This window comes from Canis lupus, chromosome 22, assembly GCF_011100685.1.
Source record: "Canis lupus familiaris isolate Mischka breed German Shepherd chromosome 22, alternate assembly UU_Cfam_GSD_1.0, whole genome shotgun sequence".
Lineage (NCBI taxonomy): Eukaryota > Metazoa > Chordata > Mammalia > Carnivora > Canidae > Canis > Canis lupus.
The window spans coordinates 55131113-55143261 of record NC_049243.1 but is presented as its reverse complement, the minus strand read 5'-3'; the positions used below and the strand labels follow the sequence as shown (position 1 = coordinate 55143261).

Sequence of the window (12149 nt, the reverse complement as noted above, 5' to 3'; positions counted from 1 at the left end):
TGCAATTGTCTGAACTCAGGGACGGTGATAGAAACATTTAACCAGAAATGACATCTTTCATATACTCACCTGTTGCCTTTTCTCCTCCACTTCCTGATGTGGGGCTCCTTCACAGCTATGTTGGTTTTTCCTTACAGGCTCCAGACAGTTCTGAGGAGCACCAGCCAGCAGATAGAGGGAATTCCAACTGGGATTCATTCTGATGGTATTTACTTGGGGAAGGGGGATGAGTCCTATTTTTCCTTTACATTTTCCCATCAAAGCATTTGATTTAGCTACCGTGGGAAAAGGTAATTTGAAGCTCAAGGCATAGGACTTGATAAATATGATCAGTGTGCACATCCTCAGAAAAATACCAAAATATCACAAAGAAATCTAGGTTGCATTTCTTACAAAAGCACCCATCACATTGGCATCTACATAATTATGCAAAAAAAAAACAAAACCATTTTTTGTCTAAGTTATTTATGTTCTCACGATTCATGACATATAGAAACAGTGGTATAAACCTACTAATAAGATGTACATTTAGGAAAATTGATAGGAATGAGAGAAAATAAGTGATTTTGTATATTGGTGAAAATATTTAAGATCTTTAATCATGTCTTTGGTCTGGTTTTGTTTGTTTTTTTTTTAGTTTTTTGGTGTTTTGGCTTTTTTCTGTTTTCTGTTTTGGTGAGTCATGAGTGTGAACTGTTTATTCATAATGTTATATTGCTTCAAAAAAAAGAAGAAACAAAGCAGCTCCTAACCCAGGCTTAATAAGATGACTGTAATGTGGCTTAATTTGAGAGTTTATGAAGAGTCAAGTTTTTCATTTACCAAACAAACCAACTTTAGAATATATTAATTTTTTTTAGTCAGTAGAGGATATTATGAGCATCAGGTCCTTAATATAAATGGATATTTTAAGAAGTTATTAAAGAGTGGAGGGAATTGTAATATTCTGAAATTCTCTTCAAGTGCTTGGGAAGCAAGCTTCATGTTATTTAATTAAAATAACAATATGAATTCAGCAAAGCTTTAAACTTAAGAGAAGGTGAAAGAAAAATCATGGAGTTCTCACTAATTATTATTATTATTAAGATTTTATTTATTTATTCATGAGAGAGAGAGAAGCAGAGACACAGGCAGAGGGAGAAGCAGGCTCCATGCAGGGAGCCTGACGTGGGACTTGATCCCGGGTCTCCAGGATCAGGCCCTGGGCTGAAGGCAGCACTAAACCACTGAGCTACCCGGGCTGCCCAAGTTTTCACTAATTAAACAAAAAAATCAAATTTGATATTTGACAGGTATTTGGGGAAATTAAAATTTTAGAATACCATTTTTTTAACAAATGTGAAAGGGTTAAGTATCTTATGATAAATTGTGATGTCATCTCATGCAACTATTAGAATATTTTAAAATTAGTTAAAAAATAATAAAAAGTTTGTTAGATAGTTACTTTTTGTGGGGTCTGTCCTGCATTGTGTAGGATGCTTAACAGCATAATTGGCTTCTCCCCACTAGACACCTGTAGCATCCCACAGACTCTGAATATTTCTAAAGCCCGTCATGGGGCAAAATCACTTTTGGTTAAAAACCACTTTTTGAAATGAAAAAGAAAAAAAAAAAGTTTCTTTGTATGTACAATCAATTTTCAAAGAAAAGGAACAAAAAAGAAAATAGAAAAATTCACAGATTTCTTAGTGGTGAAATTAGAAGTGTTTATTTAAATAATATTTCCTATTATTTATTTACTACATTTCCTATCTTGATTATTAACTTTAAGTTATCTTAAAAGGCAAACCCATTTTTCAAATTTAATAAAACTTGTGATTTACAGATCATTTTAAAATGGAAGAATTATGGGCAGCCCTGGTGGCCCAGCGGTTTAGGGCCGCCTTCAGACCGGGGTGTGATCCTGGAGACCCGGGATCGAGTCCCACATCAGGCTCCCTGGACAGAGCCTGCTTCTCCCTCTGCCTGTCTCTCTCTCTGTCATGAATAAGTAAATAAAATCTTAATAAAATGAAAGAATTACATTTTTTCTCTCGTGAAATGGGCCAATTCTGTTGTTCTGTGCAGTGTGTCCTTTTTTAAAAGATTTTATTTGTGGAGCATATCCTAAAATGTTGTAGAAACCTGGAATAATCAAACACACTTTAAAAAGTTATTTTCCCTATTTTTAAATTTTCAGAGTGTCAATATCGTTTTAAAGCAATCCAGAAATCAATTCTCATTCACATGTTCATATCAGAGGCATATGACCATGCATTTAAATGATACTATTCTTTTGTCCTTTCAGTCCTGTGACTAGTTTTGTCTGTTGAGAGGGCCAGAAATAATTGGTTGGCCTTATTTACTCCATTGTGTTTGTAAAAACTTTTCCAGACAGTTATTGCATCTCTTCTTTACTTATGCTTTCTAGACAGAACTTGTCCAGTTTCCTAACTTGAAAAAAAATAACACCTCATCATTCTACACTTTTATCAGCTGAGATGTTGCTATGTTGCATCTGTGTGTATTTTAATGACACATTATGTAAGGATGAAAATGTTAGTGTATAATGAAAGAGTAGAAAAATTTCATCTTTGATATAACAAATAATATTGTATTAAATATTACTGTTTCGTGAAGGTAAACATACTTGTTTATGTAAGCAATTTTTATCCTATTAATTGTTTTTATTGACATTCTTTTACCTATAATTAAAAATCTAATTATTATTCCTGTAGAAGCAATTAATACTCTTCTGCTTATAATCTTCATTCCCTTCATTTCATTTTTTAAGCCCCAGGCAATCATATTACAGTTCATTTATTTTTTTCCTACAATAACTTTGGACTTCTCCCTCCATCAATCCTAGGTCTTGTTTAAAATGATCTTTCTCACCTAACTATCATTAGACATATCACTGTGTCTATATGTTTGTTTGAATGCGCAGTCTGTTTTATCATTAATAGACCATTTTTATTGCACTTGTTCCCGTTCCCTTCATCAAATAGTCATTTGTTTGGCTGCAATGTCATTAACACACATAGCTTCAAAATTTCCTAAACAAAATGTCATGCAGAACATCTATAGTCATTGTCAGAAGTGGAAAATGACCAGATTTCTGGTACCTTATTTCTTTGTCACTATTAAAAGAATTACATTTAATATATAGAAAACTTTCCCTCAAAATTAGAGGGGAAAAATGTGGCTATTCCAAGCACACATGTATTCTAGAGAAGATACTATGCAGTTCTATCAGACCTTAAACCTTGCTCATGATTGGCCACATTGTAAAGTGACTCTTATCTACATGTCATTCCCAGTCTACCTTTTCTCTACTCTATATTTATGAGTTCCTGTTCTTCAGCATCTTATGAAACGTCAAATTAAAAAAAAAAATCATCTAGACTTGTATTACTTTTTCTGATGTGTGTTTTAATCTTTGAACTGTTTACAATGATGTCATAGATGTGTTCATTTATTTACTTAAGAGATGTTTACTGAGCACAGACCATGTCCCAGGCAGTGCACTAAGCAAAGAGGTACCATGATGGCTAAACCACGGTCTCAGATTTGAGTCTGTTTGATTTTTCTCAGTTTTGAAGAAGGTTTTTTTTTTTTTTTTTTTTTTTTTTGCCTCCTCTGTCTGGTGGCCTCGCCCTTTTCTCATTAACTGAGATGATATACAAGTTATTCAAAGTTTTAATGAAGCCTACAGTAAAGCTTCATTCCACCTATAATCTTCTCTACTTCCCTGAAACACAGCACTTAGTCATCATCTAATGTATACTATTTATAACACTTCTTTCTCATCATCATTTTCACCCCAGCAATGAAATGTCTTCAGCAGATCATGAATAATTCTAAGTCAGTTAATCCAAGAATAACTAGGAATTTGAGGAGAAAACGAATTTAAATTTTCCTGTTTTCCTACCAATTTGAATTTGAAAAAGGAAAAGGGGTGAGAGCAGAAACACTTTAGAGTCTCTTCATAAGTTCACATGGCTGGCAAAGATTGGAAAAAAGACGGGAAATATTTTTTTGTTTGTTTGCAAACTCCTTTCAGTTAGAAGAAACCATGCACACATTTAATATATGCAAATTATTTATAAATTATATAATAACAATGTGCTACTATACCAATTATGCATGCACTTTAAAAGTCACAAGTAGAAATTAGAATAGAATGATTTTTTAACAATATAAACAGAAAATTTTACATTTTTGCCCACATCCCTACAATGGTTTTACAGCCCCTATTTCTGAAATGTATGGGCTGTGATTTGTGAAGCACTATGGACTGTTTTCTGACTACATAAAATGTAGCAAATCTATGCAACTGCAGAACCCCATAGGAAGGACTCCATAAATCTGTGGTGAAATTGCATCACATATGAAAATGAAATATATTTATAGGAGTTAAATACTTTAATATTGAGATTTCCCTTGGAAGACACTATGTGGTTTCTGGTTAAAGAGCAATGAGAAATCCCTCCTCATAGAAAGGCTTGATTTCAGCTTATGTCATGAACCAATCCATTTTTTCTAAAACTCCAAGCAAGTGTCAGGCACCTGGCAAAGGACATATACACATGTGGGCACACATCTACACACACACACACGCACACACACACACACACACCTCTGAGGATTTTAATTAGAATCCAAGTCATCACGGCATAAGAGATATACTAATCCTTTGAGCAAGGTGTTAATTGTTAATCTCATTTTTCCTGTCTAGTAGCCTTGCATAACACTGTTTATAATAGGCTTCCTGTGGTAAAAGAATGGGCTACTAAACCTCAATACATGTTTTCCAGTAATCATTTTAGTGGCCAAGGGTCCTTATAATAGTGGCTAATCTCCATAACATCATCATTAGTGGATGAGGGTAACTAAAATTATAGAGACCCTTTGCTCTAATTATAGACTCTGAATTGCAAATCCATTCTTTAATCAACTGTAAATGCATTGTAAAGGGAATTGTAAGTTCTTTCCAGGGAGCAATATGCATTCAAACTAGCAGACTAGAACCAAGCAATGTAATGTGTTTGGGGAATAATAACTGGATATGCTCCTCATAGAGCCTCTATTACAATATGGCTACTTGCTGGAGAGATTGTCATAGTAAGTCATATTTTTCTAGCTTTCCAGCATCATTACAAAGGTGTGGCATTAATATTTTACTTGTCCAGAATCCTCAGCCGTAAGCAAGTCAAGTGTGTTCTCAAATGCCTACTTTTTCCATGACTTGCTTATTTTCTGCTGGTCTTAAGAGCCCAGAGAGAAAATGTGTCTCTCAGAATCCAGAAGCCTATGGAATCCATTCAATTCCATTCATTTTGTTGTTACAGAAATGAATGTACATTGGTTTTTACTCTAATATACAAAGCCTAAAACAGATCTATTTCCCTAATCCCACAGATACTTTATTATTTAAAATGGAAAACAAGAGATAAATTTTTAGGCTATTTGGGTCACAGGCAGCAACTTGATTTTAATCAACTGATAGGCAACTTATGGATATTCCAAAAAATCTCATTAAGGGGCTTAAGAGAACTCTAGCTATACACAGGCTGGTCCAGTGACTGGTCTTTATTGTCTTACTGATGAGACAAAAATGCAGCTCTACACATTTCCTTTTCAGAATGTGAGCAATGCTTTTTAAGTCAGCTTTCCTTGGCAGAGAATACAAATGCAAAGAGGAGAAGCAGCAGCAGAAGAGTTAGGGGCCCATTCTTAGACTCTCAAATATTTATCTTTGATATTCTAGATCTTTCTGGATAAAAACAACCTCCTCCTAATCACCTTTCTCTTTCTTTTTTCTTTTTTTCTTTTTTCTCTCTTCCCTGTGAGATGATCTCCAGTCTTACCTGAAGGAAACAAATGAGAAATCAAACCCTTTCTCCATGTCAATATTAGTCTAATTGTTCCAATAACCCAGAGTTTTTCTGGAGACCATTATTTTCCTTAGTGAAGTTCTTTGCTTCTTGCCTTCCTCCAAACCATCTTTTGTCCGTCTGAGATGAACACAAAAACCGTTATCTCACCACCTATTTAGTCTCATCTGCCTTTGTGTTATTATTGGTCCTGAATATTTTGGGGAGGGGTATAATTTATGTGTAATTATATAATATTCATCACTAGATAGGTTTAATAAAGCTCCCATTATATGTTCTTTAAAAATCCAATTAAGTCTTTCGTGTTTCAATCTCTAAATTCTTATTTCTTTTTTATATCATAGCAATTTTTGTTTTTAAGCCTTTATGCTGAGGTGTTTTAGGTTGCTGATCAAAATAAATAATTAGAAATTAAAAGTCTCCACTTTCCAGGTAAGTCCAAAGACTAGCACTCAGTATTAATAAAACCTTGTGTTTGGCTTTTAGTGTTAAAGTAAAATAATATCCTGCTAGTTTCCCGGAAAACTGAGGGATTCATTTATTACCATGACGTTCTTCTCTTTGCTTTAATATTACCATGCTTTCTACAACAATTTTCCTCGATTTGAATTATTACTGAAAGCTACAAAGGTTAACATTAAATATATTAACTTTTTAATGTTATTCAGCTTTTTCAGCCATTAGTCTTCCTTAGACATCTGCCATTATTTACATAATTATTTCGTCAATCTAGCCACAGCTTTTACCTTCAGAGTGTAATACAATGAGTCTTCATATTTCATTCTGCTCAAGAAAGGCAAGGAGCTAGATGAATGGTGTAAATGGTGTCCATTCATAAGGCTGACCTGAAACAGAGTTGCAGCATGGTGGGGAATTGACTTCAAATCTACAGGACAGAATGTGAGGCTAGAAGCAGAGTTTCAAATCAGCAGGGAGTGAAGAATGTACAACCTGTATCTTGGTAGCCATGAGATTTTCATTTTTTTTTAAGCGAATACAGATCTCCCCAAATAAACAATAATACTACCACCCACGGGTACCCCATTTTGTAACTTTTGGAGAAACCTGGCTTCTAACCTTAGGTTTGTTCTCTGCTGGCCTGGATCTCCCTTGTGTGGCTCTTGCTCACTTTTCCTTAGTAAATATACCTGGTGGTATTGAGGTTTAGCGAGGCGGTTAATATCCAGTTGGTGCCTTCTTGACATCATGAAATCACTTTCAGTGTTTTGGTCATTATCTGCCGAGATTTGTGGGCTCATTGTGCACTGCCAAAGGGCCCCTGTGACAATGCCCTGAGTTATCTCACCTCCCAAAGTAACAGTCTTGAAAAGGCAGATTTAGAGAGGATTTTTAAAGCTTAGTTTCACGCTTTCATTTCTCATGGAAGCACCACAATAACAAAGGATTCTATTTAAGTTTCAGACCCTGCTGCCAATAGAAGCTACCAAATCATGATGGAGCGTCTCATTCCTGTCTGATTCCTAGTCTAACATTTCCAACTGCAGATGCCCAGATGACATGTGACCCAAGAATGAGCAAACACGCCTGGATTTCAGGGTTTTCTTTTCATAGAGTTTTGGAAGTTTCATTTTTGTTTTTAACTCACCTTCGGCAGAAGAATACAATTATGGAGAAGAGGAAAAATCAGTCAAGGGACACCGTGCCTCCTCGAAGCCAGAATTCCAGCCTTTACAATTTCTGCCACCACTCACATCTGCCAGGCTTTTGTCTCCGAAAGAGTTTGTTCCAGATATCTGTAGTGTCAGGGAGATGTTTCTGTAACTCATTTTTAATTTGGTCACATTTGTATTTACCAAACGAAGGAGATTGATTCTCCATTTTTCAGTCTAGGAAGAAATGCTATGGGTTTAAAAATATTTTTTTTTTTCACGATTAAGAAATAGGTCCCTGGTATGAAGCAGAGGAAGAGTGTAAGTTGATGAACTGATTGTAGTGCTTGTCATTACGATCCCATTACTGCTCTATTATTTACATTAAAGCCAGAGAATAATATTTACTTTAAAGTGAGAAGCAGGAGGATTTATTGCAATGATCTTTTCTGACACATGGCTGAATTCCACATCCCTTCATCTCCTATCCATTTGGCCTCAACAGTCTTTGTTTTACAACTTTTCCCCTCAAGACACTGTCCCTGGCCCCTACTTCCATGACGACTTACCCTCCTCAAACTTATTCCTCCATTTACTTTCTTTGAACTCATTCCAATGGCTCCTCATGTCTTGTGAACTAATGAGAAGAATCAAAAATTCCTTGGTAAGAGCAGAATAAAGAACAACATATCCAAAAGAGAAGTTCCCCGTAATACAAATATTGCCCTACTTTAAAAACAACATGTCACGTGCTTTCTAAAATATGTGTGTATATGTGATCTTCTGGAGTCTTCGTCATAATTCTGTGAAACATGTAGGTGTGTTGGTTACTTTCCACGTGTCTTCTCCCGACTCCCTTATCTACAGTTTTTCCCCTGCCTGCTCTCTTTCCTCCAGGTTGTCTTGCTGCTGGCTTTCCACTTGGTCTTCAGGAAGCAGTAGGAGTAGGTTCAAGGCACATTGGGAGAGATTGGGCTCCAGAGCCACCCTCTGGGGGTGGTTGATCCCCCCTCACCAACCAGGGCTCCACATGCCATCCCATCTCCACTCGCTATTCTCCTTGCTTTTCCTTTCAGCCCTAAGGTTGGTAACAACCTTCTGCTTAAATAGCCTCAGGTGTCTCACCAGCTTTTAATCTCTTTAAGCCACACCTTTGTAAGTGGTTCCCTTATCAACATCTTCATTGGAGCTATCTTGAGCGAATTCTGTTTCTCGCTTTTTCCTTGACCAACAAAACTGGGCATATTTTTTAGCCATCAATTTTGCTGAGGAAATTAAAGTACAACGAAGTAAGTGACCTATCTTTTTTTTTTTTTTTAAGATTATTTATTTACTTATGAGAGACACAGACAGGGAGAGAGAGATTGGCAGAGACACGGGCAGAGGGAGAAGCAGGCTCCATGCAGCCTGACGTGGGACTCAATCCTGGGTCTCCAAGATCAGGCCCTGGGCTGAAGGCAATGCTAAATCACTGAGCCACCCGGGCTGCCCAAGTGACCTATCTTAAGTAACACATAGAGTTCAGGATAGAACAAGGCTGGGAGCCAAGTCTCCTTGTGGGTAGTTCGTGTTCACCACACTCTGATGCCTGAAGATGATCTTAATCAAATGGGTAGTAACAGTATTCCATCTTATTCATTGGGGTTTATCAAGATCCTAGAACAGGGAAAAATATCATGTGCTTGGCTTATCCAAAGTACACTCGACACCCTCTAGCTTGCCTCCATGTACCATCAGTGAGAGAGAGTTAAAGCATGTATCTGGCTATGTTTCTATGCATAGATGCTTCTAATGAGTTTGAGTGTAGACATGAAGGTTAGGAAGCAGCGGACGTGCATGGGCATGGGGTGTGTGTATTCCAGCTTGTACTGGAGTGTCTGCTTTCTCTGCAGCACCGTTCCCAGCAGCACGGTGACCTTTCTGCAAGAACACACCCCAGGGCATCTCTGAGCATCAGTGCAGGCTCAATTTCTGTGACGACATCCAAGTGCAACTTCCCGCCCCCCTCCAGGGATGTCTTGAGGCATCTGATGCTCTTTAGTAAACCCCATTATGCCTCAGTGAGTAAGAAACTAGGTATTTTTGAGTCTGTAGCTAACAACATTGGTCTATGACTTCCAGATGAAATAATAGTTATGCTTTTCCCCAGCCATGTAAAGCCTCCCGATCTATACTGAAAACCTGTTTCCCTATTTCCCATGCCTTATTTTTCTTCCTTATTGCAGTAAGAGATCTTACAATTCATTCCCAAAGGAAATATTTTGTGTATTATCAGGTTCAAGGTCTGTCTTTTCTCTGTCCACCATCATTCACTATCACTGAGCCCTTTATTCCCTCCTCTCCTGCAGCAAAACAGGTAAAAAGGAGAAGACTGTCTCAGGGGTCTTTTTCTTTCTGGCTGTTAGGAGAGCTGGCTCTCAGGTAGTAATGTCAGGTACGGAAGTTAGAAGTTTTGAAAATCCTATCTTTCCCCCTCTCTACTGGGGAGAATAACATCCTGTGTGATGAGATTTTTGTAGACCTTATTCCCTCCTTTCTATGCCTATGCCTATTTTAAAAATAACTTGAGATAATAAAGCCTGGAGGGAGAATAAAATAAAGGAAGAAAAATAACATAATACATTGGAATTTACATATATTGAAATGTATCTTGTTTTGTCAAAGGAACCTGGGAAACAGAGATAGACTTTTACAAGTTCCATCAAGTAGCTGGAGAACCTGGAAGTATTGTGAGGTTTAAAGATGAACATTGTTTGTTGACAATCCCAAATGTCCAAATTCTTGTCTTAAAGATGTCCTTGGGAGTCATTAGGAACTGGAGCTTATGGTTTCCTTATGCCCTGCCCTATCTGCTGTTTCCAGCCACCAGCCCCATAATTATGCATAGTTTGAAATTTTGGATTCCTTAATAATTTTAGAAGTACATATTAAATTTCAAGTAAATTAACATTCTTGAAAGTAGCACATCCATGTGTCTTCCCACAAGTGCCCATGCACACACAATAGTGATGCATAACAATATATAGATGTATATACACTTGTGTGTGAGGTATCGAAAGGAAGAACAAATTCATTTTTTTTTGTCTTTCTGCTAATAAAGAAGAAACTATTTTGTAGGCTGATCATAGGTTCACAGGTGTATTCCAGCTGCCTTACTGCCCAGCTCATATTCAACACCGCATTGGAACAAAAACCCCTCACACCATCCCCATTCTCAATAAAGGATACTCTTCAAGTCTGATACTGATGGACCTACCTAGAACAAGTTATGGTTTTTACAGTTTTTCATTAATACATTCATTTATTTCACAAACATTTATTCTGTGACATCTCCAAAATGTCAGGCACTTGCTCAGGGCTAGAGATGCAAGGATGGACAAGATGGGACCGGGCAGAAGGTGCTGGTGCTGCCAGATGGACAATGTCTTCAACTGTGGATCATTTGCTGTGTAAACACGGGCAAAGGGGACTGCTGGGGTATGGTTTGGGGAAAAATAATTGTGTACATCAGATCCTTCCCTCTTGCAGTTCTCAGCCAAAGTAGAGAGGTCAACATCTCAAATGAAGATTGTGTCATCAAAGGGCTTTGATTTAAAGCACTAAGGCACTCACTTAAAGGTCAATTATCCATGAGTATACATTTTAGAAACACCCCAAACCATATATCCTTTGGAAATGAGAGTCATACTTTTTAAAAATGATTACATTTGAAAGGGAAATCTCATGAAAGATGTTTTGTGTCCTAGGATGAAATAATTGTCTTCTTTGTAAACTACTGAATGTATGTGGCTTTAGTCTTCATTTATGAGTGTAGATAATGTAACTGTCTTCAAAATGGGAATGTGTTTTATACATTGGTTTTGTGCATTTTAATCAATTAGAGCTTCAGAAAGATGTACAGAGTCCTCTGCATTTGCTGTATATTATCAGCATTCATATTTCACAAGCACATTGGATTGCAAAATAATTGAAATTCATTTTGCCAATATTTTGGAATTAATGAATGAATATTAATATAAGCAATACATGTTTGACAGTGGCATATAAGGTTTTATTTACTGACCTGTTATGAGTAAAGCTTATACCATCTATGTTGGCTGCTGATACCATGCTAAAAGCACTGTGGATGACAGTAACCTTAGAAGTTCAGCATATTTCCATATGATGGCAATCTTGAATTTTTTTTTTTTTTTTTTTAGGAAAAATGGTTACTATCTTTATTTTATTTTTAAAAGATTTTCCCTGTTTTATTTTTTGTTTAAATTCAATAAATAGGGCAGCCCAGGTGGCTCAGCGGTTTAACGCTGCCTTTATCCCAGGGTGTGATCCTGGAGTCCTGGGATCGAGTCCCACGTCAGGCTCCCTGCATGGAGCCTGCTTCTCCCTGCCTGTGTTTCTGCCTCTCTGTGTGTGTGTGTGTGTGTGTGTGTGTGTGTGTGTGTGTGTGTCTCATGAATAAATAAATAAATAAAATCTTTTAAAAAAATTCAATAATGATACAATGTGTTATTAGTTTCAGAGGTACAATTCAGTGAATCATCAGTCTTATATAACACCCAGTGCTCATTACATCATGGGCCTTCTCTAATGGCCATCACCCAATTACCCCATTCACCTGACCCCTTCCCTCCAGCAACCCTCAGTTTGTTTCCTATGAGGCAAT

At 36.9% G+C, this 12149-nt stretch overlaps 1 long non-coding RNA gene across 2 annotated transcripts in view; it reads left to right on the top strand.

Annotated features, from left to right (window-relative positions):
• LOC111091706 overlaps positions 1-11381 on the top strand; it is an 86127-nt gene extending 74746 nt beyond the window's left edge. For both annotated transcript variants that reach the window (XR_005376559.1, XR_005376560.1), the window contains exons 3-4: positions 138-205; positions 7293-11381. This is a non-coding gene — a long non-coding RNA (uncharacterized LOC111091706). The remainder of the gene's footprint in view (positions 1-137; positions 206-7292) is intronic.
• The last annotated feature ends 768 nt before the right edge of the window (positions 11382-12149 follow it).